Below are 581 nucleotides of genomic sequence, written 5' to 3'. Positions count from 1 at the left end.
AGTGTTTTTCCAATATTTCTTATGTTGAACATAGCCGGAGCCTTCACATCATACCAGTCTTTTTTAGAAAATGGATCAACCCACTGGGGGCACGCTGCCATCGAGAACCCATCCACTGGCTCCAGTAGACCCCAAAGGGCGGGAAAGTATAGCAATCGGCACTTACACTTTCTTCTTGGCTCCTTTTTTGCCGCCTTTCATAAGGCGCTTGTTCTTGCCTACCGCCATGGTGCTGCTCAGAGAGCCAAAAAGGAGGAATAGAACATCTTACCAGAGTGACAAAAAGGGCTCAACTCTAATAGCTGCAGCAGAAAGAAGTGGCGCACAACAACCAGATCCAAACAACACCCACCTGGAGGAATCTGAACTTTGTAGATCCAGACCTGGTGGTAAGGTAATAACTCTATCTAAGCTCTACACCAAAGGTCAGAAAAGAGTGATACACAAAATGACAAAGAGAAGGAACAAAATACAGTCTCAGGCTCTGAGTCCACCTAGTACAAATGTGGGAGACACTAGCATTGAGGAAACTGGAAATCACACAACAGATATCTCTGAAATAATAGCATTGGAATTAAAGA

This window comes from Octodon degus, unplaced genomic scaffold, assembly GCF_000260255.1.
Source record: "Octodon degus isolate 3935 unplaced genomic scaffold, OctDeg1.0 scaffold00298, whole genome shotgun sequence".
In the NCBI taxonomy this organism is placed as follows: domain Eukaryota; kingdom Metazoa; phylum Chordata; class Mammalia; order Rodentia; family Octodontidae; genus Octodon; species Octodon degus.
The sequence above is the reverse complement of the archived record's forward strand: the minus strand, read 5'-3'. Positions refer to the sequence as shown.